At 45.7% G+C, this 26,491-nt stretch overlaps 1 protein-coding gene across 1 annotated transcript in view; it reads left to right on the forward strand.

Moving 5' to 3' along the window:
- The window catches only part of BABAM2 (BRISC and BRCA1 A complex member 2), a 398,928-nt gene that overhangs the window by 94,137 nt on the left and 278,300 nt on the right, over positions 1 to 26,491 (forward strand). The gene's annotated exons all lie outside the window — the stretch shown is intronic.

The raw sequence follows: 26,491 nt of genomic DNA on the forward strand, positions 1-26,491 counted from the left end.
ACACACACTATTTCGTTCAAAAGGTCTGACCTAACTAACTACACGTCCTCTTCCCCGTTCAAGTTCAGTTTCACCAGCATGTCTGGATCATAAGAGGTTTTAATTGTTCTGACAGTGCTTGGAATTCTTTTTTTTTTCCCCTTGGACTGTTTTAGGGTCTCATTAAAAGTTTTGTTGTTGAAGATTTGGTGACAGACTTGGAAATCTTGTCCCCTCCCCTTTATTAAAAAGGGGAAGTATTAAGCAAGAAGTATTACCCGAACTAACGTGTTATATTTTAGAACACAGCTGTGAAAATACTGTTGGACAGAGTAATATAGATTTGTTGCAAATTTTTAAAATAATTACATACAAACTTTTACTTTAGATGATTAAATTGTTTTTGTAATGTAAGTGAGTCCCCAGTAGATACTTTCTCACTAGTACTATAGCCGAGGGCTTACTAGAAGAAAATGAAGCAAATGATCTGATTGGACCTTTCCTGTCCCATTGTTCATCGATTTGCTTGAGCGGGCACCAGTAACGTCTCCATTGTGAGACTTGTTACTGTTTTTGGCATATCGAATACGCCATGGGTAGCTTCCCAGGCTCTGCCATGTGGGCGGGATACTTTCGGTAGCTTGCCAGGCTCTCCAAGAGCAATGGAGGAATCATTCGAACCCGGGTCGGCCACTTGCAAGGCAAGCGCCCTACTCGCTGTGCTCTCGCTCTAGTCTGTTCATGCTAAATGCCACAGAGTAGTTCACCAGCTCAGTTCTGCAGGAAGAGCATTAGAGGAAGAGCATTAGACAAGGTGTCCTATCAGGCTTGTACGCATCCATGAGAAGGGAATAGACTGTCGGGTGCATCAGAGAGTATCTCGTAGGTTGATGACCTAAGTGCGTTTGACGTAGCCGTGTTACATAAGCTGGATCATAGAAGAAGGTGCTGAAGTTTATGTTTGCTGGTGGATAGGCAAAGAAGGACTTAGATTCCAGGGAACCCAAGTAAAGAGAAGGTGAGAGGGTGAGTGGGGCTAAGACTGTAGAATGTACCGGATGCCAGATTGGAGCCAGTGCAGGAAGTGATGATTGTAAAAGCTTCTAGCAAGAAGTGGTTTGGGATGGACTACAGTGAGATTGAATAGTGGCGCCAAGGCTGCTGCAAAACTAAAGGAGAGAAAAAGGGGCTTTGAGCAAGAGTCGTGCGAGGTGGGACCCAGTGGTGGAAAGGCAATAAACAAGTGGTCACAGCTCTTACTTTCGAACAGTCTTTACAATTTTCAGGGCATATATTTAATGGCAGATACTGTGAGAGTGTCGAGTTTTAAATCTCCAAAGGACCTTGAGATTTGTTTTATTCTACTTTTCTGTATTAGCAACTGATCTAGATGTATGTAATTCTGTCAGTTAATATTATCACCTCACTCTTCTGATGTGTAATTCCCGAGTAAAAATACCACAAGTATTTTTGAGAAATTAACTGAGAAGGAGACGAAGTTATATCGACGGCAGAGAGGACAGCTGTAGAGCTAGCGATCTCTCTCTCTCTCTCTCTCTCTCTCTCTCTCTCTCTCTCTCTCTCTCTCTGTGACTTAAGGCCTTGGACAGACTCCCCAGCGTTTCGTCATGGACCATTGAAGCCACCAGTAATCCCTTCCACTAACGTCCACCCAGCTGCCCTTGAGGTTCAGTGTCATCTGATGCAAACACTGGGACTGGTTGAAGTTCAGGGCCGGCTCCTCTGCCCGAGTTTCCCGGGGCAGGGCGGGCCTCCGGAAGCCGTTGCTCTCAGCCTCAGCAAGTGAGATTTTGGCCTCAGAGCCAGCTCAGGTGTTGTTCCTTGTCTGTTGTTGGGCACCAGTTTAAACATGAATAACCCGGTTAGTTTCTGGATGGGTCTAGAGGAAGAGAGAGTACTTCATTCCTTGTCCAGTGGAGACCAAAATCCCTCCATTTGGTTCATTTTTCTGATGAAGTACCGCTTCAGAGGGCTATGAACGTGTACCTTAGAATCTGGCCATGTAGGCCAAAGCCGTTCCTTTGGCAAGGACAGAAATATCTGGTTTTATCTTAAAAATTTTGAAAATCATGAAAATTTAGCATTTGAGCCAGTCCTCTGTGTCATTTTACATGGAAGTGCCTATTGAATTTTAGGTATTTGAGAGTATATTACTCTCCAGATGGTCCATTTTGAAGTAGAGTGTGAGAGATTCATTTTGATCTTTCATTTAGCCCGTTTATTTAAACCTGCTCCTGTCCCAAGAGAGATTTGAAGCAGCTCAGAAAGAGATCCTCTGAGGTAAATCAGATAGGTGAGGTGGCCTGCCCAAACCCTCCTTCCCAGGAGGGCATTTCCACCCAAGACTTTGCGAGTTTCGGGTGTCTGGGAAGTTGCCAGTAGCTGCTGGATCTAGAGACACATCTCTCCTGCATAGCGGGGAGTTGTCCCGTCACTGGCTGGGGATTATAGTGGGCCCAATTCTGACTGTTCATTAGAATAATTGGAGAAACCTGCTAAAAAAACCCCCCTGCATTTATGAGCCCTCCTGGACATTCTGACTTAGATGCTTCAGTGAGCTGAAGAGTCATTGAATTCCCTGGATGATTTTAAGTGAATTATTAGTCTATGAACCGCTGGAACAACTAATTGAATCCATCTTTTACAGTGTCATCTCCAATAGAAGACCGTTCGCCTTTGCATAACGTTATTTCCAGGGAGGTGTCATTTTCTATTTTGGGGCTCGCCGTAATTTTTTAAATAACAAGCTTTATTGAAATAATTTATACGCCGTATAAATCATCTGCTTCAAGTGTATACTCTTTTTTTCTTTTCAGTATATTCTTGGTGTTGCAACCCTTAACCACAGTCACATTTCGAGCATTGTTGCCACTCCGCGACAAACCCCCCCTCACTCTGGGCAGGCGCCGTGTTGCTTCCCAGCCTCGTTCATCTGCGCTAGACACTCACTCATCTGCATCTGGCCTCTGGGTTGGTCTGTCCTGGGCCCTGTGGTCTTCTGCGCCTCATGTGCCCCACCTCACGTACTGTTTTCAAAGTGGCATGCCTCACGACCTCAGTTGTGAATTGCCAGATAATCTTGTGTGCATATGCTGCATCTTATTTATGAACTGTCGGACTGATAGCTACATTCGTCTTTTCACACTTTGGCTATTTTAAAGACCGCTATAATGTGGATAGTGGAACTGCAGGATCAAAGGGTATGTTTTAATTTTTAAAACACATTGAAAATTTTCCAATTGAATATGCTTACTATTTATTGAGGGAATGTGGTTTATGGCACTTGCCATATTTTTTGATACTTGTAGTGTAGCCTCCACCATCAGCAACCCTCTGCCAGTGTCCCACATTCCCTCCACCCTTGCAGCCCCAAATGCTTTTTTTTTTTTTAAGTGTCTCAGGGTTTGTATCCATTGGGGGTTGTCTAATTCCTTTCTTTGTCTCTCTGTAGTCGTACATATGAGGGGAATCATCCAGTATTTACCCTTTTCCTTTTGACTTGCTCCGCTTAGCGTGACTGCCTCCAGTTTCATCCCGGTTGCACTTTATTCATAGCAGAGTATTATTCCATTGTGTATTTGTGTCGCACTTTCATTATCCACTCATCCAGTGGTGGACATGTGGGGTGTGTCCCTCCCCTTCGTCTTCCTCCCTCCCCATGACCCAAGGTCTGGTCTGAGATCAGGGCTGCTTTATGCTTCTGTAAGTTGAGATGCTGATGTGCAGGCAAAATTTATTGAAAGGTCTATTTTCCTTCTTGAAATTGTTGTTAAATCCACTTGACTGTAAATATGAGGGCTCATTTCTGGATTTTCAGTTCTTTCAGATCTGTGTTTTAACCTTGTACCAGTGACCATGCTGTCTTAAATGCTGCGACTTTAAAAAGCATGATTTAGGGATCATGGTTGCAATAGTGTTAATGTTTATGGTTTTTGTGTGTAGTTATTTGGCCTTAGTGCCACCCAAATGCCCAAGACCCTTCACTGCCCTTATGTTACTTCTAGCCCATCTCTTCATTTCCCTCCCTCCTCCTTCCGCTGTTTGGTAATCTCAGTTTTGTAATGTCAGGCCAAGGGTTTGTCATTGTTAGATACTCTCTGTTCCCTAGTTTTGTTTCTCTGTGTACCACGGGTGAGTGTGAGCATCTGGTGTTTATCCTTTTCCTCTTGGCGTTTCTCTTGCCACAATCCCCTCCAGTTCCTTCTAAGTTTCTGCAAGCTAGGAGGTCTTATCTTTACTTAGAGCTGCATAATATTCTATTGCTTGTAGAGGACACAGTTCCATTTTGGTTTTATTGTTATTAGTGTTTGCTGTGGAGTCAGATAATTAGAAACACCTCTGAGGTTCACATCCTGAAGAATTCTGTTTCCTCAGTGAGTTTATGGGTTCTGCTCTAACCATGAGGTCTTCAGTCATTTGAAATAACTGTTGTGTATGGTATGTTAGAGGGATTTGGCTCCCTCCCTCCCTCCCTTCCATCCATCCTTCCTTCCTCCCTCCCACTGTCTCTCCCTCCTTCCCTCCCTCCCTCCCTTCCTGGTTAGACAAAACCATTTGTTGAAGAGGGATGCTGGGATTCGAACCTGGGTCGGCCGCGTGCAAGGCAAACGCCCTACCTGCTGTGCTATCGCTCTAGCCCCTAACAACGTTAAGTTTTAATGATCCAAGAACATAAAATCTTTCCCTTTATTTAGCCCTTTCAATATCTTTAAAGAATGTTTATTCATATTCAGAGTATAAATTCGATGTTTTGTTAAATTTGTAAGTATTCTTTTGGATGTTATCGTGATGAACTTGTTTGTTATGAGGTTTTGTTTCACACTCTTGCTGTATAGACATAGAGGTAAGCATCTTGAATAGTGCAGATGCAGGCTTTGCCAGGGGGAGGTTCTGGTTCAATCCCAGGCACTGCATGGTCCCCTGAGTCTGCTGTGATTAACCCCTGAGCACAGAGCTGGGAGTAATCTCTGAGCACTGCTGAGTGCACCCCCAGCAACAGCAACACAAAACAAAAATGCAAAAGAATACAGGAAATTTCCCCAGTCAGAGGGAGAGAGTGAGCTTACTAAGGATGAAGCTTGCTTGGTGTGTGGGTCCAGACGAGACCCTGGGCACTGCATGCTTCCCAGGTACCTCCAGAAGGGACCCCTGAGCAGAGCCTGGCGTAGCCCCTGATCACTGTGGGGTGTGGCCCCAAACCAAAACCATGGCCCCCAAAATGTTGAGATTTGTATATTGATTTTTGTATAAGCAGCCCTTCAGCTCTAAGTCTTTTATCTATTACTGAGCAGAAATTCCTCTATAGACAGGTTCTTCAGTTTTCTTCTACTCTCTCTCTTTTTTTTTTTTTTTGGGGTCACACCTGGCGATGCACAGGAGTTACTCTGGTTGTGCACTCAGGAATTACTCCTGGCGGTGCTCAGGGGACCATATGGGATGCTGGGACTCGAACCAGGGTCAGCCGAGTGCAAGGCAAATGCCCTCCCCACTGTGCTATTGCTCCAGCCCCTACTCTCTATTTTTGAGGTAAATCAATTTGGTGCAAAGTTTGGCAATTTATATTTGGACATTGAATTTTTAAAATAGTGATGTTGCTTTTTCTTTGATCTTTTAACTTTTTGGATCTTTAAACTTAAATAATTTCCCAAGATGATCATGAGAGCTGTATTGCAATAATATTTCTGGGAGTTCCTTTTGAGATCGATGTGGATAAATTCTGGTAGATTTGCTTCATTGCTCTGTAGGATAAGTCCTTTGTATATGCTAATTATTCGCTTAGCAAATCATATCAGATAATACGTGTTTACTGTTAGACCAGCATTCTCAGTGATGGGTGTGGAGTCAGACTGTGCCGGGGAAATGTTCCCTTGCCCTGGGGAGACAGACAGCTTTATTCATTCAGCAGACGCTGAGAAAAATCATGGAAGTACAACATAGTGCAGAACAGGGGAACCAGGAAGGGTTGTGGGTAGCTGTGGAAAGTTTTGGGCGACCAAATTGATCCAAAAAGTTGTGGACAATTGTTTCAGGATCATCACCCAGGACAGCTAGAAAAGTTGCCTCTCGACCAGCTAGCGGTTGTTGCTAGCAGAACTTTCTGTCATTTGCATTTTCACTTGGACCCTCAAGCCCTAAGCATTTGCGGTTCAAGAGCTTTCTCTGCAGTTTCAGTGAATGGGCCAGCGGGAGTAGCTTCCCCATATTCTGTCTTAGCGCTTCGGCAGGCTGTTTCAAGTGTCCTGTCACAAATAGAGGGCTGCCTTCCCGGTGCCCTGCTTTCCTGGGGGAAAGGCATTAAAGCCTCCGTAACATGCAGGCCAGAGGAAATCCTGTCCGAGGGCATGTATCAGCTTGCTTAATGCGCCTGACGCTGTTAGAGAGAGTTGGACTTGACGAAGTCTCAGTCTGAGGGAGCTGAGTACACGGAAACAGATGTGTGCAGGTAGGGTACGCTTCCATGTTGGGACTGTTGAAGGTAGTTACAGTCTCCACTGTGGGGTCATCGGTAAATTAAGACAGACACTCCGCTGTGACCAGAGAGGACGATGTTTAGAGGTTGGTTGGAATTAGGGGTTTGTGGTCAGTGATGGATCCGCTGCTGCCCCCTCCCACCCCCCGCCCCGTGTCCTCGTCTGTTCTGTGTTTGCTGCCCTGAATCTCCCTGACTCCAAGCGTACTTACCCCTGAGGATTTGCTGTTCTCCGTTTCTCATTCTTGTCTGCCTGGAGTTCCTTTCACAAGCTGTTGAAATCTTTGTCTTGCTTCCTATTTTCAAGTGCTGTGGTATCAGAGGCCCCTTGCCTCTTATTCCCGTACAAACCGTAGTAACCACCTGGGCTGACCCTGGCACCGCAAGCGAACAATCCCCCTCCCCAGCCAAACAACACAACACAACACAACACACACCTTCCCCACACGCCCTCATCCTTATTAAGCTTGCTTTTCCCCCATGGCACTTAACACCGTGTCGTCGGTTTTCCTTTGCTTGTTTGTTTGGTGTCTTCCCCTGCCAGGGTGACCAACTGTCCAGGGTGGTCCGATTTTCTGAGACTTGGTACCCTCAGTGCTGAGATGGGAGGATGCTGGGTACACGGGGGCCTAGAGTTGTCCGAGTCCTTCCCCGGAAGGGGCCGCTGAGCGCCGGCACGAAGGACGCTGCTGTGGAGAGGTCTCCATACCTGCTCGAGGGTGGGGGGTCCCCCTAACGCGCTCTCGTCCTTAGCGACTGGTTGACTCCCCAGACTAGAAACTGCCTTAGGTTAAAAACTTAGACGTCGAAGCGCAGGCTTCAGTTTTAGAGAAATTGGGGCTGGGGTGTGGGGAGGCATAAAAATTGTTAAGAGAATCCGTGAAGTAGTGATTTTTCAGCCTCGTTGCATCACCCCGTGGTGAGCTTGATTGCCTCAAAGGGGATTACGACATTCTTTTCCCTAAGAGTAATAGTGATAATTCACATCAAGATAAGATTGCACAAAGGATGAAGGGTGCCTCATAAATCTAGGGGAGAAAAACATGTTGCAATCGAAGCAGGAGTGGAAGCCGCGGCCCGGGGACCGCCTGGTGCGGAGAAGGTGCTCAGGCACGCGGCTTCGGGGGCTGAGCGTGACCGTGGGGGCTCTGCAGCCTGTGGGACGCCTTCCTGGCCACCTGCCTCCAGACCCCAGAGCCAGCAGTACTGAAGGCCTGGCCCGCCGACTGACCAGACCGACGGGCCCCGAGGGATAGGGCAGCCGCCGAGCCTGCACCCCGGATCGGAGTGGTCCCCGGCTGTGGCCTAAAACTAAAACCGAAATAAGAACTAAAAACCAAAACTATTCTCCCTCCCCCTACCAGCCTCCAAACAAACTTAACAAGAACGTGCCTGTTCAGAAGGCAGGCTCTGGGGTGGGAGGAAGCGGACACTGGTGGCAGGGTTGGTGCTGGACTGTTGTCTGCCTGACACTCTGTTATGAATGACTTCGTGAAGCGTGGTGCCTTAATAAGGAAATAATAAAATTTAGAAAGTATCTATTTAGGGGCCAGAGAGAGTACAGTGGGTAGGGTGCTTGCCTTGCATGTGGCTAACCTGGGTTCAGTCCCCAGAACCACATATGGTTCCTGGAGCCATGCAGGAGTGAACCCCGAGCACAGAGCTGGGAGTGAGCCCCGAGCACAGAGCCAGGAGTGAGTCCTGAGCACAATCAGGAGTGAGTCCTGAGCACAGAGCCGGGAGTGAGCCCCGAGCACAGAGCCAGGAGTGAGTCCTGAGCACAATCAGGAGTGAGCTCCGAGCACAGAGCTGGGAGTGAGCCCCGAGCACAGAGCCAAGAGTGAGCCCCGAGCACAGAGCCGGGAGTGAGCCCCGAGCACAGATTCAGGAGTGAGCCCCGAGCACAGAGCCGGGAGTGAGCCCCGAGCACAGATTCAGGAGTGAGCCCCGAGCACAGATTCAGGAGTGAGCCCCGAGCACAGAGCCGGGAGTGAGCCCCGAGCACAGAGCCGGGAGTGAGCCCCGAGCACAGATTCAGGAGTGAGCCCCGAGCACAGAGCCGGGAGTGAGCCCCGAGCACAGATTCAGGAGTGAGCCCCGAGCACAGAGCCGGGAGTGAGCCCCGAGCACAGAGCCGGGAGTGAGCCCCGAGCACAGAGCCGGGAGTGAGCCCCGAGCACAGAGCCGGGAGTGAGCCCCGAGCACAGAGCCGGGAGTGAGCCCCGAGCACAGAGCCGGGAGTGAGCCTGCACACCGCTGCTGCGGCCCCTTTAGCAGCAAAACGAAGCAGAATGTCTATTTACTGCCTTCTTTTACATCCATAAAGGGCTCCTTTTTAGCTCTCGAGCTGGCCCTGGCACGGAACAGCCCTGCAGCCCAGATGGATCGCGCAGGGCGAGAGGTAGCTGCAGGTGCTGGGGGCAGGCCAAGGAGAAGCAGATCGGCGGGGCGTGCTGGGGACTCGGCAGCGTCTCGGATTGTTCAGAAGTCACCTGCGTCTTATGTAACTAACCGAAGAAGCGTCGTGCACCTGCAGACGCGCCTCCCGATCCCGGGCTGGACCCATCCCTCTGGGTGCCGGCCGGCCAGGGCTGGCCTGTGCAGAGGGCTGGGCGCCAGGGGAGCGGGCTGGCGGGGGCCCGCGGGCCTCCCGGGCGTGGCTGGCAGCTGCAGGCACGCCGAGCTCCGTGCTCTGCTCTGCTGTTGGCTTTACTCTGCTGCTGAGTCCGTCTCGTGGAGTCCTCACTTCCGGTGACCCTTCTTCAGTTCTGTGATTCCACATGTTCCTTTCAGCGGGCCTTTGCCGGGCTCACCTTTTCATCTTCAGTGTTCAGCACTCCCTCCTTTGCCTGTCACCATGGTTCTCAGGACCTTGTGGGCCAGTTCTGCTCTTTGGAGTGTCCTCGGGTCTCTGTGTGTCCCTTGGTCTCCGACTGTCAGTCAGGTGGGTCCGCTGTTAGCGTTCCTAGGAGTCGATGTTAGGAACCCCAGAGGCTCCAGTGATGCTTGCAGAGAGCCTGCCCTCCCTGCTCCGGTGGTGGATGCACGTGACCCACCAGCCTCTTTGCACAGGGAGAGGGCTGACTTGGGGGTGATCGATGTCTTTGGTAAAGTGCGTGTCTCTGCCTCTGCTTCACTACTGTTGCCCAGGTAGCAGTTTTCAGGGTTTAATTAGAGTTTGGAGAGGTTTGATCCTTGTTCTTAAGTACTTTCTAAGTGCCTTGGCCTCTAATACATTGAGTGAAAATGAGAGAGGAGGTAGGGAGGGAGGGGGGAGAGAGAGAGAGAGAGAGAGAGAGAGAGAGAGAGAGAGAGAGAGACAGACAGACAGACAGACAGAGACAGAGAGACAGAGAGACAGAGACAGACAGACAGAGAGACAGAGAGACAGAGAGAGGCGGAGAGGTGGAGAGATAGAGTTCTGATAATTTTTTAAAGTCTCAGGGGCAGCTTTGTGACTGTTCAAGCCCTTAGATCCTCAGTTACTCCCATGTTCAGAATTCTCAAGTGCCCTTGGGGTCAAAGCAGAAGTCACCAACTTCCTTGGACTTTCCTTTTTGAAATCTCATGTCCTGGGCCTCTGGTCCTGGTCTTGTTGCTTCAGCAGACCCCAACACCTTCCAACTAGAAGGGTGATTTCCTTCAAATAGACTGTATGGTTTTATCCAACATTCAGATTATTCCTTTCGATAGTACTGTTCTCCGCAAAGTGACTTCTTCCTACCAGGAAGCATATCAGTCATCTTGTGTTTGTACAGTGCTTGCCTTGGACGCGGCTGACATGGGTTCGATCCCCAGCATCCCATATGGTCCCCCGAGCACTGCCAGGAGTGATTCCTGCGTGCAGAGCCAGGAGTAACCCCTGAATATTGCCAAGAATGGCCCCCAAACTACAGAACAAAACAAAAATGAGAACATCTACTTTGATCCTTCACCTTCAAAGCAAAGTTGTAAAAACTGGGGGCCTGTAGCTCAGTGGTAAGAGAATATACCTCAAGAGGGTGAGGCAGCCCTGGCTTGGACCCCTAGCACTTTCTACAAAAAGTCTAAAAGGCTTTATGAACTTTAAATTCAACCATTGTTGGCAGAAATAGAGAATTAATAAAAACTGTTAGTAATTTAAAAGTCTGGTGGTGGTAAAGTTTTCAGTAATATTAATAAAATTCCATGTTCAAAGGCATTTTAATGAAACACTTAATGAAAACCAAGATTTTTAAATCTCAGTAAATTTTGTTAGGATAGGAAGGGGGCTAAATTCTTAAATCTCATCTCAAGTTCTCTTGTGCTAAGCTTGGATGCAGCAGAATATCCTCTGAGCAACAAGAGAAAAATTACCAGAAATTTTGATATGAAATTGGTAAGGGTGCAGATGAATGAAAAACTGTACTTCAGCATTACCTATTTTCTACTTGTCAGCTATGTAAATGGGGTATGATGTTGGGAACATATTCATGTTGTTCTTTGTGAAGAGTGCTTCCTAAGAGAGTTTTTCCAGAGCTGGTGTTATTGTAACAAATTGTGGATAAAGGAGAGGAGCACATATTATATATGTGTGTGTGTGTATATATATATACACATGCATATGTCTATATATAGACATATATATATATGTCTATATGCATGTGTATATATAATCCGACAATGTTGAATGTATTTGCTTATAAACAGGACTAGTAGCTTTGGAAGGTCTCAGGCACTAGTCACTGATCTGATGGTTTATGGAGGAGAAAAGGTTTCAGCTGTTCCTTCATCAAGGAAGAGGATTTCAACAGTTTCCCAACTTGGCTTATGGTTCCCTTTTCAGAAAACAAAATCACTCAGAATCCCCCCGCCCCCCAGGTAATCTACCTTCTTTAAGAGAATAGCCCCCCCCACCCGAACCCCCACCCACGGGCGTCTGTGCCCCTCAGGGGTCAGTATCATCCTCTTTGGGAAGTGCTGCTGTACGGGCGTGTGCCCCGGGTAACTTGATTTTCTGCTCTTGCTCTATCGTTCTGTAGTTGTTGTTTTTGTAATAATTAGGTTTTTCATTTTTTTTGTTGGGACTTGTCTATATAGAGTTGTTATATTTTGTAATAATTTTTAGGGGAAATTTTTTTATGATGAAACATATTTTGGAAAGGGTTGACTATTTTAGTAGATGAAGATTAGTCAATTTAATTCCATAGTCAGGAAGCCTAATCTGAAGTGGGCTGTGTATGAAGAAATTCCAGGTGTAGCATAGCAAAATTACAGAAAACCAAAGACAACGAGAAACATCTAAAAGTAACTAGAGAAAACAAAAGGGTATTAGATTGCTAGTTCAATTCTTAATAGTAACAAGGGAACTTAGAAGGTATTTTAATAGTATCTTTTAATGTGGTGAAGGAAAACAATGACCGTTTAAATTTCCGTAGTCAGCAAAAATACCATCCAGTAATTTCAGTGCAGTAAACACATCTTTTTTTTTTTTTTTTGCTTTTTGGGTCACAACACATTTTTAGTAAACAGAGAGTTCATTATCTGCAAGCCAATACTTATTCCTCAGGGAGAAGAGAGAAACATTTTGAAGGTCAGAGATGTAAAAATGAGTGAACAGACACGATATAAGAAAGCAACAAAAAGCCTATAAAGTGCAAATCATCCAGAGGGTGTTTATTTGCTATTTGTTTTTGTTTTGAGGCCACACCGGGCAGTGCTGAGGGCTTACACCTGGCTCTGTGCTCAGGGTCACTCTGGGTGGGGCTCAGGGGACCACGAGGCGTCCCAGGAATCGAACCCGGTTGGGTCGATTGCAGGCAAGGCAAGTATCCTCCCCGCTGTGCTGGCTCTCTGCCCGCACACAGCATGTTTAAACAAAAACTGTCTTAAGTATTCCATTGGATATTAGGACTTATGTTTCCAGCAGTCTTCATGTAGCAAATGTCATAAATAAAGTGACTTTTTTCCTTAGCATTAACTGATTTGGGAGTGAGAAAATGGGTCACTGTGAATGACAGAAGAAAATGCCATTTGCTTTGCAGGTGGATGGCTTTATCTTGACCACATCTGCTGTGCTCTCCTCTCTCTTCCTGTGATTTTGCATTGCCCTGTGTGTGCTCTGAGTCTTCGACAGGTGCAACTGGAAATACACTTAGCTCGGATCCTGCCTCCCAGAGATTCTAAATTACTGGATCTTCCGGGATGGAGTCTGAGCATTAGCGGCAGAAGAAAGACAGCTAGACCAGAGAACTAGGTCTGTGACTACAGGTGCAGAAAATGAGGACAGGGGAACAGATGTTTTCTAGGGTCAGCTGGGTCAACTGCTAAATGAGTTGAGTGGGCCAAAGTTCTTGGCATCTTTGTATTTATTGATAAAACTGGTAATTATTGGTATTTGTCTTCCAGAGTTGTTGAGTAAAGAAAGTTACATTTAAATGGAAAAATGTTGAGACACGAAAGCCGAAATGACCAGGATACCGTATAATTGCAAATAGAGAAGGCCTTGTAAATATCTGTATTTTTTTTTGAAGTAAGATTGATTTTATTAAATAAAACTTGCTTAGAAGATGGGGGAGGAGAGAGGAGAGAGAGGGGAGATGTGTGTCGAGGAGAGGACACGGGCTTTTCCAGAGTGGACGGAAGCAAGCAGGGAAACAAACAGCAAGTGAGATACGTGTTCAAGGAAGAACATGGGCTTAAAGAACCAATATTTAAGATTTATTTTCCTTTGTACTTTGAAACAGTAAATTTTGAAAAAAAAATTTTAGTGGGGGTTATGGTGCTGCCTACGTTTAAACACAAAATGAAAGTTTTATGCCCATGGAAAGGCTTTTAATTTGAGATTGTTTCATTGTAGTTGGGGTTTCTGCAGGGATGGGCATATTAAAAAACAAAAAGTATCTTTAAAAAATGTGAACTTCATTCTAATGTATGCTTTCTCCAACATTTTTTTTCAAAGCAAAAAACCATAGCCATTTAAAAACATTTTTCAGAGAAATTTATCTGCATCCGGCTGAGAATTTTATGCCAAATTGCAGCCCCCACACACACTTGGGAGAGCCAAGATATTTAAACCTGCCGAGTTGAGTGTCAGCTCCACCCTTGCATGCTCTGATGTCATCACTTACCCACAGAGTGGTCCGGGGCCTTGAGTCAACGTGACTCAGCAGACCTCGAACACGGCAAAAAGTGTCTTAAGTCGTTGAGATGATGAAAATACCATAGAAGCACAATATTGCTAGAAGCAAAACATTCAACACATTTAATTTCTTTTTCTTGAATATGTTTCAAGAACATTTATGAAGAAGCCAGATTGAAAAGTTAAAAGTCTGGATTATTATAGATTTTTTTATTTTTTAAAAAAGGACAACTAATTACTTATGGTCTCTAAAGTACTCTGCCAGAGAGCATCCCATTTTTATATCAGTCACATTTTTATTAAATTAAATAATTTAATAAATTATTATTTATTTTGGGCTATATCCTGCATTGCTTTTGGGCTATATCCTGCGTTGCTCAGGGTTGACTCCTGGCTTAGTGCTTAGGGATCACTCCTGGCAGGCGGGGGGGACCCCTTGGGGTGCCATGGATTGAATCCCAGGTTGGCCACATGTGCAAGACTAGTGCTCCAGCCCCTCACATAGGAGACTAAAATAAAACCAAATTAATAATAGCGATTAATACGGACTGGTGTGATAGCACAGCAGGTAGGGCGTTTGCCTTGCACGAGGCTGACCCAGGTTCGATTCCTCTATCCCTCTCGGAGAGCCCGGCAAGCTACCGAGAGTGTCTTGCCCGAACGGCAGAGCCTGGCAAGCTACCTGTGGCATATTCGATATGCCAAAAACAGTAGCAACAATGGAGACGTTAAGAGTGCCCGCTTGAGCAAATCTATGAACAGCAGGACGACAGTGCTACAGTGCTACAGTGATTAATATAGCAACTACATATCATTTGTGTCTCTATTTTGTTTTGGGGGCTTAGGCCACACTATCACACCATGCATTGCTTAAGGGGCTACTCTCGCTCTGTGTGTGGGGGTCATTCCCTGCAGTGCCTGGATCAAACCGGGCTAACCACTTGGAGGGCATGCTCCTTCACCCCTGTACTCACTCTCTTGCCCTGGAAATTCAGAGTAGAATTTGGTCTATCTTGTGTTTTTTTTTCAAGCACCCCCGTATTTAATTTTTTTAGCTTTTTGGGTCACTCCTGGTGATGCACAGGGTTACTTCTGGCTCATGTACTCAGGAATTACTCCTGGCGGTGCTCAGGGGACTATATGGGATGCTGGGAATCGAACCCGGTTCGGTTGCGTGCAAAGCAAATGCCCTACCTGCTGTGCTATCACTGCAGCCCCAGCACCGCCATTATTTTGAGTGATAAGGATCAATCCCGGGCTTTATACATTTGAGGTATGTGTTCTACCACTGAGCTGAACCAGAACACAGTATAAAAGGACTGATTTCTGTAAGGTTAACATGAAATTCAGCTCAGTTAGTCCCAGTAGAGTTATTAAATTATTTTTCCTCAGTAAAGATGGTGTTAATTTGAAAAATGAAATATTACATTAAAACTCTTAAGTTGACCATTTATTTTCCTTTCAATCTCTTCCAGTGTACTAAACCTAAACCCAAATTTTGGGGAAAATAACTCTTTTTTTTTGCTTTTTGGGTCACACCCGGTGATGCGCAGGGGTTACTCCTGGCTCTGCACTCAGGAATTACTCCTGGCGGTGCTCAGGGGACCATATGGGATGCTGGGATTTGAACCTGGGTCAGCCGCGTGCAAGGCAAACGCCCTACCCGCTGTGCTATTGCTCCAGCCCCCCAAATGAAATAACTCTTTTAAGCATTTGAGTTGATATGTTTCTAACGATTTCTCCAAAGAACCCAGCAGAAGTTATTTTGAGTTTTGTAATAAATACACAGTTTTTGGGCTTGTAGTGAGTAAATCATTCACCAGTAAGTCATAAGGGAGCCATAATCTACTTAACCAGAGGCTCAGTAAGAATAATTTTATTATTTTTAAATTAAATTTTTTGTTTCTTTTATTTTGAGGCCACGCCTGGTAGTGCTTGTGCTTGGGGACTGCTCGTGGTTGGGGGAGGGCCAGGGGGGCGCCCGGAACAGCCCAGGCTGGCTGCGTGCAAGGCAACTCTGTAATGGGAATTTTAAAATGTTGACTACTAAAAAATAAACAGTTGAAACTCTCGATGAACTTATTGACTTGAACTTATTAACTGGAACTCTTGAGAGAGATTCTAGGAGTTATTTTTTCTTTTTGGTTACTGTTTTGGACAGCTTTTAAAAATACGTATATAACTATAGATCAAGACCTTTGTGTTTTTCTGCCACTCTTTAGTGAGTTTTAGAAAATGCTCTGTAAAAGGTTTTATTTTTTGTTTTAGAAAGAATGCGATATAATATGTTTGTAACAGGTAAAGAATAAATTAAGGTTTTGGACTGTGGGAAACCCTTTTAATCAGCTTAAAAATTAAGATTTGGAGCTGGTGACAGAGCTCCATAACTTAGCGTCTGAGACCCTTAGTTTATTCTCCCACACCAAAGGAAAAGCATCACAAAAAAACAAAAGTAAGATTCATTTAATTCGTTTCAGATTGGATATGATTCCTGGGCTGGAGCGATAGGGCAGTGTGTAGGGCCTTGCACGAGGCTGACCCTGGCTCGGGAGAGCCCGGCAAGCTACCAAGAATATCTCGCCTGCACGGCAGAGCCTGGCAAGCTACCTGTGGTGTATTCGATATGTCAAAAACAGTAACAACAGTCAAAAGCTACCTGTGGCATATTCGATATGTCAAAAACAGTAACAACAAGTGGAGACATTACTGGTGCCTGCTCGAGCAAATTGATGAGCAACAGGATGACTGAATTTTAGCAGCATTTTGTGACTGTCAGTTTATAACTGTTTTATAGAAATAAAAACTTCATTGTTGACTTAATTTTTAGAAACCAACTTTTAGAATTCATCACAGTTTTTTATGACTACTGAGTTGCCTTATTAAGAAATGCTTGTATTATAGAGAATTTTAAACATATATAAGAACATAAAGTATTAGCATATTGCATATCATCCCCATCTACTTATCCTTTTAGTATATTGTTTTGAAGGGAATCGATCCAGCACATTATTTTATCTGTACATATATTTTTGGTGGTTATTAAGAAGATAAGAAATAAATATATATCACATATATAAAATGTACATTTATTTATTTTTGAGTGGGCCCTCCAGTTGGTGCTTAGGAGGCCTGGCGACCCTTCCCAGAGAGTCTTGTCCACTGGACTGGCCGTGCCCCAGGGCCACGGTGCTGCAGGGGCCTTGTGTGGCGGGCGGGGCGTCACCAGGGCTGCTCATGTGGGTTGTCTAGAAAGGCACCCAGTGGTGCTGAGTAACCATGCGTGGGAACAATCCTGCGATTGTGAACATGATTAGTAATAAAGAATGAAGAATCATATAATAAATTCCATAATATTATAAACCAGTAATAGGCAGTCATAACAAACAATATCAGAATTCTACTTTGTCAGGAATAACTGGGGAAGAAGGTGTGCAGAATAACCAAATTATTCAGACTCATACACATTTTCTGACCAGACAGTCTAATCACAAATTATTTCAAAGAATTGACTTTGATAACATGCCCTTTATACTAAAGGTAGAACCTAACTTGGTCTTTGATGATTCAGAAGTTTTTAAGGCACAGTTTATAGCACCAGAATTATTCCTACTAACTTTGCTTATAATTATAGCTATATTGAGTTAATTGCACGGAAGAGCCTGGCAAACTCCCTGTGGTGTATTCGATATGCCAAATACAGTAACAATAACAGGTCTCATTCCCCTGACCCTCAAAAAGCCTCCAGTCATTAGGAAAGATAAGTAAGGAGAGGCTGCTAAAATCTCAGGGCTGGGACGAATGAAGACGTTGCTGGTGCCCGCTCTAGCAAATCGATGAACAATGGGATGATAGTGATACAGTGATACGGTGATATTGAGTTAATTAATACAGAATTCCAAAGTAATGTTAGTATCACTGTTTTAGGAGAGTGCAAATGTGCTTTGTGACTGTGGTCTTTACTGAGAGTCCAATAAAGACATTTTAAGCAATTGACATACATGATATATGTGTGATTTCATCCATGAATAATGTTTGCCGTGTGCACATGTGTACATATTGCCGTTCACTTTCTACCATATATTGCTAAACATATGCACGTACATACCGACTGTGACACGTGCAGCCATTACCAATACTGGGAAGCTGCAAATGGAAGGAATTTGATCAGAATTTACCAAGAGGAAATTGGCTTCAAGGCATCCTGATTTTGGCTGGAGAAGATACTGATTCTGGCACAGTTGCCTCTCTATTTCCTTGTGAGAGCTCCAAAATGAAAAGAATTAGCTACATAGAGGCAGATGCTTGGTAGTTTTCTGGAAGCACAATTATAAGGTTTATGAAAAACAGGAAGATCAACATCTCATTGTAGGTTTTTGAATGGGGAGCTGGTTTAAAGTTCTGCTTTGAAACCCTTAGGCCCTGTCGAATGAGCTGGGATAATTTCATTTTCTTTCCTTTTTTTTTGAGGGTTGGTTGCACACATGGTGATGCTCAGGGGTTACTCCTGACTCTGCACTCAGGAATCACTCCTTGTGGTTCTCGGGAACCACATGGGATATCGGGGATCAAACCCAGGTCAGCCTCATCCTAGGCAAGTGCGTTACCTGCTGTGCTATTGCTCCAGCCCTGCAGCCCCCTCATTTCCCTTTTATAGCATATTTTTCACATGTACACTGGTCTTGGGGAATAAATTATATATTACATGGCTTTTAAACTAACATTCTGCAGTCACACTTTTAATGATCAATGACTCGACCTAACTCATAATATTGTCTTTTCAGAATTCCTGTCCAGTTTTCTTTTGTCTGCTACTCTTAACCAGGGAGGAACTTGGCTCCCAGTGACTAGTGTCTTTTTTGGTTCTGGAAACAGTTTTTGATCTATTTCCATCGATCTGTTTTTCACCACACCACACCACACCACACCCCACACCCCACACCCCACACCCCACCCCACCACACCACACCACACACAGCCCCTTGATTTTAGTAGGGCCATATCTGGCATTGCACCTGACCGATTTTGCAGCACTGGGATAGAGCTCAGAGCCTTGCACATGGGAGTCTGTTTTCTACAACTTGAATTTTCTCCTTCCCCGCCCTCAATCTGTTTAATTTAGTTTAAAATGGCCCAAAGAGTAACCCTCAATCTGTTTAATTTAGTTTAAAATGGCCCAAAGAGTAACGATCATTTACTGCACAGATAATGTTCACGCCTGTGTGGAATAGTCCGTGGTGCTGAGCACAGTCCTCACTCCTGCTTGGAGTTGATTATCTGATAGGCAACAGTAACTCTGTTGCAGACTTTATACACAGTAGTGACTTCCTGGCGAGGAGAGCTTTCTTTTTATGCCTGATTCGAGCCCTTCTCTTTTGCTACATTTTTTTTTTTTTTTTTTTGCTTTTTGGATCACACCCGGCGATGCACAGGGGTTACTCCTGGCTCTGCACTCAGGAATTACCCCTGGCGGTGCTCAGGGGACCATATGGGATGCTGGGATTTGAACCCGGGTCGGCCGCGTGCAAGGCAAACGCCCTACCCGCTGTGCTATCGCTCCAGCCCCTCTTTTGCTACATTTTGCTTGCCTGGTACCAGTGGCTACCTTACTTGTCCACCACCAACGAAAGAACCATGGAAGAAACTAAAAATTGTCTGTAGGAACAAAGTCCCTAAAATCTAAGGCCCTGCTAACCTAAGTGCTAGAGGGCCACCCCCGTCAAGTAACACCACTGAGTGGAGTCTGTGGGAAGCATTCTTAATTGGTGGGGATCAGGACCAAATGAAATGTGTAAGCTTTCCGTTCAGATTTTCTAATGGAAAATTGTGTGGGTCAAAGAATGTGTGTCCGTAGGCCAAGTCTGCTATTGTGTGATCCTTCCACACAGTTCCCGAGAAAATTTCATGGGAAAAATTTTATTGCAAAAATTCTTTAGAGAAAAGATTGTGATTGAAAAGAAATCATTGCAGTTAACTACCACAGTTAAGAATAGTCTGGGCTGGGGCTGGAGCGATAGCACAGTGGGTAGGGCATTTGCCTTGCATGCGGCTGACCTGGGTTCGATTCCGAGCATCCCATATGGTCCCCGGAGCACTGCCAGGGGTAATTTCTGAGTGCAGAGCCAGGAGTGACCCCTGTGCATCGCCAGGTGTGACTCAAAAAGAAAAAAAATAGTCTGGGTTCGTCTGCTAAAGTGATTAAGTACTTTTTGTCTGGGGCATAAATGACATTAAATTAGGGCCAGTAGGATCTCAAGAAGAGCCTGGAAGATGCTGTAGATCAAGGCAGATAACGGAGTGTCAAGTTTTCAAGACGCCTCTACTGAAAAGAAGCCGGAGTGGGCAGGAGTGATGCCGGGGTTCTTGCCCTTGAGTGTGGCTAGCTCTGGACTGTACACCCTAATCTTTGGTAGAAGTTGGCCAGACACTATTGTAATGCAGAGTTACTTCCGTTAAAAAATGGCAGTCTCATAAACTCTGGCGGAAACCCACTACAAAACCCGAGAAGCTCAGCGTTCCAGAGAAGCTTTCTGTTACCAGCCGAAGTGCGTAGGCCTCTGCCTCATTCAGAAGGTCCCGGGCTGGGAGCTCAGCCCCCTTTAGAGGGGAATTTTCGAAGGTTATGTGAAGCACACTGGCCGAACGGGAATCAGGCTTCCTTGGCCAGTGAAGATTGTGTCCTGACCACCCTCTATTAAGGGAACTAAAAAAAAATTATTTTTTATTGATTTTCTGTGGTATACAATACTGCTAATTCACCAGTACCCACCTCCCTTGCCTAAGGACCCCCAACGCCTTTTCTTCTCAAGCTCCTCCTCCTTCTCCTCCCAGCTCAATTGTGCAGGCCAGTTCTGATTAAGAGAATTTTTGAAAAGTGATGCTCATTGATACAATGCTGAGAGTGATAGGGCCGGAACCGTAATACAGCGGGTACGGCGTTTGCCTTGCACACAGCCAGCCCAGGTGCCATCCCGACACCCCTGATGGTCCTCTGAGACGAGCCAGGAGTAAACCCTGAGCACGGCCAGGTGTGGGCCCAAATTTAAAAAAGAAAACAAAACACAACACACTCATAGTTGATGGCAGTAGAAGTTGGTGACTTGAGCAAGGAGAAGGGCCTTGTGGAGGTTCTTGGCCTTTCACTGGAGGAGGGTTTTGTATTCGTGATGATTTCCTTGAGGCCTGGGCCCGGCTTCAGGAATGGATTCTAGCCGGGAGGGGCCCGCAGTTTTGAAAGAGCTGGTGGCCTTGGAGGAGGGATGGCTCAGGGGCTGGAGGCAGCTGGTGAGCTTTAGGATGGCCCCGGTTCTTCACACATGCTGCTGGCGAATGGTTCGAGGGTGGTCACTGGTGCTGTGCCCCGGGGGCCCGTTTCCAGTCCCTGGGCAGAGCATGTGGACACGGAAAGGTGAGGATGCTTCCTGGCCAAAGTACGTGCTTTGGGCTCGTCTTGGTGCCGGCAGTTAAGCCACCGCAGAGAGTGGAACCCTGCTGACGATGTTCCAGTCCGACAGAGGAAGGAGAAGACGCTGTCCTGAGGGACAGCGCGCGAAGCCAGCGAAAACCGCTCTCCGTGTAGTATGTTGAAGGGCTGCGTGCAGGGGCCCTCGAGAGTCAAGGCCGCCGCTGTGTCCGTGTCCGGGCTGGCATGTGCACGTTTCTCCTGGAAAGCCCCCAAAAGCACCACTGGGTTTCTCAGAACGCACTGAGCCAATTGCTCTCCTCGGTGAAAGGCCCCAGGTTGGGAAGGGACATCTCAGATACCCGTTTCAGATCCATTTTAACCCACAGAGGTGGAAACTCCCGTATTTCCTTCCTGCTGCGCACTTGGTTTCCTAAGAGAATTAATTGCAGTCATTGTTCGGGTTAGTAGAAGATGAATTCTCCATGTATATATTCTGTTAGTATAAGAAGCTGCTAGGTTTTTCTTCTCCAGTAGAAATTGTGAAGAATCAGACACATTTGTTCACTGAGGACTAAGGAGTTCTTTCTCCCAGAGGAAATACTAGGCCACGGTAGGGTATTACTATGTATCCTTTACCTTCCTCCTTCCTTACAAAATGTAATAGGATATCTGTTACAAATTTCCTCTAATAATACAGGGAACTCAGTGGCTTACAGATATGGAAAGAGCAGAAGTGGGCTTCAAAGAAGACTCCATCCGGGGGCTGAAATAGTCATTCAAGGACCTCATTTCTTTCTCCGTTTTTTCTTCTCTGTTCCTCCACCATCAGACTCTAACACCCCACAGATGCCCACCACTGCAAGTTCGTTCCTTTGCTAACATCAGTATATCACTGTATCACTGTCATTCCATTGTTCATTGATGCTCTAGTGGGCACCAGTAACGTCTCCACTGTGAGAGTTGTTGTTACTGTTTTTGGCATATTGAATATGCCATGAGCTTGCCAGGCTCTCTTTGCTAATATCAAGTCGTTATTTCGATTTGACTTTACCTTCTTCTATCATGGGAAGAAAGAATGCCTTTTGTTTTTTAATTCTTTCAGGAATTCCAAATGGTGTCTTCATTTATCTTATGGTACTCCACTGGGTGTTGCCCCTAGTTGAACCAGTCACTCGCTGATGCCTGTTGCATACAGATGCAGCTGGGAAGGCAGCACCTCCAGAGGTTGAACTGCAATTTGGGATTTTGGTACCGGGTGGTGCTCAGGGCTGATTCCTGGTCTTGTGCTCATGGATCAGTCCTGGTGGTGCTTGGAGACTGTCTGCAGCTCCAGGGTCAGGACTGGGGTTGGAGGCACGCAGGGCAAATGCTCAAGCTCTGTACTGTCACTGTAGGGAGGAGAAGGATATTTCTTTTTATTTTTTGTTGAATTACTGTGAGCTACAGTTACAAAACTTCCATGTTTGAGTTTCAGTTATACAGTGATCGGACACCCATTCCCTCCACCAGTGCACATTCTCCACCACCAAAGTCCCCAGTATTACCACCCCCACCTCTCCCCCTCCCCCACCCTCCCCCTGTCTCTGTGGCAGACATTTCCCCCCATACTCTCTCTCTGCTTTTGGGCATTATGGTTTGCAGTTGATACTGAGAGGCTATCACGTTTGGTCCTTTATCTACTTTCAGCACACATCTCTTATCTCGAACAGAGGAGGGTATTTCTGTTTGAAACTAGTGTCCCAGAATGAGGAAGCAAGGGTTCCTAAAGGCAGTTTGGGTTTTGTCATCTAAAGGGTGGAAATGAATATTGGCCAGGGGGTAGCTGCTGAGTGAGTGAATTTAGATGACGGGGGTGCAATATTTCAGGGGAAGGATAATGACCCTGAAGGCTTGTAACCCACCTTGTGTTATACTTTTCTTTTCCTTTTAGTTGAGGATCTATTATTTTTTTTTTAAATTTCATTGAATCACTGTGAAAGTTACATGAAAGTTACAAGCTTTCATGTTTGGGTTACAATCTCATAATGATCAAACACTCATCCCTCCACGAGTGCACATTCCCCACCACCAACATCTTCGGTATGCCCTCCCCCTCCCACCCTCCCCCTGCCTCCATGGCAATAGTCCCCGTATTCTCTCTATTTTTGGGCATTATGGCTTGCAACACAGAGAGGTCATTATGTTTGGTCTGTTATCTACTTTTGGCACACATCTCCCATCCGACTGATTCCTCCAGCCATCATTTCTTAGTGATCCCTTCTCTATTCCATCTGCCTTCTCCTCTCCGCTCTTGAAGCAGGCTTCCAGCTATGGGGCAATCCTCCTGGCCCTTGTATCTACTGTCCTTGGGTGTCAGCCTCATGTGATGTTCTTCTGTAAGAACAAATGAGTGCAGTCCTTCTATGTCTGTCCCTCTCTTTCTGACCCATTTCACTTAGCATGATACTCTCCATGTGTATCCATTTATAAGCAAATTTCATGACTTCAGCTCTCCTAACAAGCTGCATAGTATTCCATTGTGTAGCTGTACCAAAGTTTCTTCTACTTTGCTTTTTATGTATTCAGGCAGAGCTTGGGGGGGGGGGCTGCCTCCTCTGTTTCTATCAGGTAGCATTCAGATGCATATCCTGTTAATAAGACCTGGGGGCTTTCGTGCTGGTGGTAGTCTACAGTCCAGGAGGCCCCCCCCCAATGCTGCAGGCCTGAATTAAGTCCAGTCCGCTCTGCTGGGGCGAGAGGAAGCAGTTGTACAGGACAGGTCGCTGTGGTCCAGAGGCGGGGCCTCGCCAGGGAATCACCCAGCCCGGGGTCAGAAACCAGGTGGCAGCGTCTGCAGGGGTTTTTCCAGCACCAACAAGCACTTTGCTGGAAGCTCTTTGTTCTCTCACTCTCCACACTGCCCGGGCCCGTGGGTCTCCTTGCCATGAGGATTGTGGGTGGAAAGGAGAGATACTGGGATCATTGGTGGTGGAGAATGGGAACTGGTGGAGGGAAGGGTACTTGATCATTGTGTGATGGAACGCAAGCACGAACGTTTATAACTCTGTAATTGTACTTCATGGTGATTCACTAATAAAAAAATTAAATATTGTGTTTATGATAAAATGTATGTGCTAGTATAATAAATATGAAGTACTAAAAATAAAAAATTAAAAATAAAAAAAAGAAATGAGACTCTTTGCCCTGTGGCCTGGTCCTGACCAAGGCAGGAAGTGTTACTTGCTTGATGCTGGGGATTGATAGCACTTGGATGCTGTGGGGACTCAACTTCTGGGTGTGAGATACTCGGTGCCAGGGAAGGCTCGTGAAGCTGGATGCTTCTGCATTGTGTGAATGATTGGCTCCAAGCTGAAACATCAGTGGGCAGAAGACATTGGAATTAAAAAAAATATTTCTGTTTATTAATAGAAAAAAAGAATCCCAGGAGACATTTTAAAGAAGAGTGAGATCGTAACAAAGTGTTTGCTGTAACTCAGTGATCGCTGTTAATGCCTTGTAAAGAAACAGAGAAGCACACAGTAACTTAAAATAAGCTCACACTGTTGTTTCTTGTAGTACCGCCAGGAAAGCCAGTAACAAGCTGTCTCCTTCAAAATCAGATCCCTGGATGATATTCGAGCAACCTGGACAATTTAAATACATTCCTAGGAAAAACAATCTGAATTGAGTTAGAAATCACATCTGCTATTTTCCTTCCTGCCTTGGAGTTTGCGGCTTTTTCTGGGCTTTGGGCAGCACTGGGCGAAGGTGTGCGTTCTCAGCGGCCCGGCTGAGCGGCAGCATCCTTCCTGGAGCCACGGCCAGCCCCAGGCCACAGGCACAGCCTTTAGTCCACACTGGCAGTTGATCCAAAAGCAGACTTCATAATAAGCACTGTAGCACTGTCGTCCCTTTGGTCATGGATCTGCTCGAGCGGGCACCAGTAACGTCTCCACTGTGAGATGTGTTGTTACTGTTTTTGGCATATCGAATATGCCACAGGTAGCTTGCCAGGCTTTGCTGTATGGGTGGGATACTCTAGGTAGCTTGCCGGGCTCTCTGAGAGGGACGGAGAAATCGAACCTGGGTCGGCCACGTGCAAAGCAAATGCCCTACCCACTGTGCTATCGCTCCAGTCCAAACTTCATAATAGGGTTACTTATTTATATTTTCTTTTCAATGCTTAAGCTTTTTGTTCCCAAGTTGAGTTGGTTTTGAGGTTACTACAGTATCAAAAATGTGGGAATAAAGACAACATTTTTTAAAAATGGAATTACCCTGAGATGCACAGTTACAAAGTTGTTCATGATTGAGGTTCAGTCATACAAGGTTCCAACACCCAATTCTTTACCAACTTACATTTCCCATCAACAGTGTTTCCTTTTGCCCCCCCCATCTTCTTCCCTCCCAGCCTGCGTTTGGCAGACACCCCCCTCTTCTCTCTCTTTCTCTCTTTCTCTCTCTCTCTCTCTCTCTCTCTCTCTCTCTCTCTCCCCTCCCCTTCCCTCTACCCAGGCCCCCACCCCTCTCTGCTTTTAGGCACTGTAGGTTGCAATACTGTTACCGAAAAGGTGTCATGTATAGCACTTGACCTCCTTTCAGCACTCAGTTCTTGGCCAGGGTGATCATTTCCAACTGTCATTGTCACAGCGGTCCCTCCTCTACTTGTGGCAGCTTCCGACCATGGGCCAGTCCTCCTGACCCTCATTTCTGCTGTCTTTGGGTATTAGTTTCATACTATTTTTTTCTTTTAAAATATATACATCACGCAAATGAGTGCAGTCATTCTATATCTCTCTCCCTCTGACTCACTTCACTAAGCATGATGCTCTCCATGTCCATCCACATATAAGCAAAGTTCATGACTTCATTTCTTCCTGGCAGCTGTGTAGTATTCCATTGTGTAGATTTACCATAGTTTCTTTATCCAGTCATCTGTTCTCGAGCACTTGGATTGTCTCCAAACTATTATGTGAATAGTTTCAGTGCACATAGAAGTTCAGATGGCCAGTTTCTGCAGTGGTTTTATTTATTTAGTTTTTGCTTTTTGGGTCACACCCGGCGATGCTCAGGGGTTATTCCTGTCTGCACTCAGGAGTCACTCCTGGCGGTGCTCAGGGAACCATATGGGATGCTAGGAATCGAACCCGGGTTTGCCGTGTGCAAGGCAAACGCCCTACCAGCTGTGCTATTGATTCAGCCCCTGTGGTGTGTTTTTGAGCCCCCAGGGCATATCTCTGGGAACGGTATTGCTCAGTCATATGGAAGCTCAATTTCTAGTTTTTTGAGGAATAGATATATTGTTTTCCAAAAAGACTGGACCTGTCCACATTCCCACCAGCCGTGAATGAGAGCCCTCTTTTCCCCACATCAACTGTTCTTGTTCTTTTGGATGTGTGCCAGTCTATTTGGTATGAGATGATATCTCATTGTTGTTTTGATTTGCATCTGATGATTAGTAGAGCATTTTTTTTTCATGTGCTTTTGACCATTTGTATTTCTTCTATGAGGATGTTTCTGTTCAGTTCCTCTCCCCATTCTT

The sequence above is a fragment of the Sorex araneus genome, chromosome X (assembly GCF_027595985.1).
Source record: "Sorex araneus isolate mSorAra2 chromosome X, mSorAra2.pri, whole genome shotgun sequence".
Taxonomy (NCBI): domain Eukaryota; kingdom Metazoa; phylum Chordata; class Mammalia; order Eulipotyphla; family Soricidae; genus Sorex; species Sorex araneus.